The 597-nt window shown below is 39.4% G+C and overlaps 1 protein-coding gene across 1 annotated transcript in view; it reads right to left on the minus strand.

The window, feature by feature from the left end:
- LOC101861881 (alanine racemase) overlaps window positions 1–597 on the minus strand; it is a gene marked incomplete in the record, with an annotated part of 43648 nt that overhangs the window by 586 nt on the left and 42465 nt on the right.

Below are 597 nucleotides of genomic sequence, written 5' to 3' on the forward strand. Positions count from 1 at the left end.
ATAGTAGTAGTAGTAGTAGTAGTAGTAGTAGTAGTAGTAGTAGTAGTAGTAGTAGTAGTAGTGGTGAAGATGATGATGATGGTGATGATGATGATGATGATGATGATGATGATGATGATGATGATGATGATGATGATGATGATGATGATTAAATGCATTTCTATAACACTACTCAAAATGTTCAACGTGTTTTACAATTATTATTACCCAGGCAGACCATAGAACGCTCAGACAGATTCTCGGTTTCCCGGGAAGAATAAAGTGCAGGCAGCGGATTTCCCGCTCTCAAGTACTAACCAACTGACAAGGTATTCCGCTGCGTACCTATTCCCACCTGAGTGAAGTGAGGAAAATTCGTGTAAAATGTGTTCACGAGGGGCACAGCGACGCCTTACGGTTTTAGAGTCCGACAGACTAACCACCAGTAACCACCAAAGCCACGTAATGATGGTATGATAATAAGATAAAAAGATCAGATCTTTGGTGAATAATACCAAGGTTGGTATTTGTTTGTTTGTTTGTTTGTTTGTTTGTGTGTTTGTTTGTTAATTTGCTAGTGTGTGTCCCATTTTTCACTCTCTCTCTCTCTCTCTCTCT

Source organism: Aplysia californica, unplaced genomic scaffold, assembly GCF_000002075.1.
Source record: "Aplysia californica isolate F4 #8 unplaced genomic scaffold, AplCal3.0 scaffold00106, whole genome shotgun sequence".
NCBI classification, from domain to species: Eukaryota; Metazoa; Mollusca; class Gastropoda; order Aplysiida; family Aplysiidae; genus Aplysia; species Aplysia californica.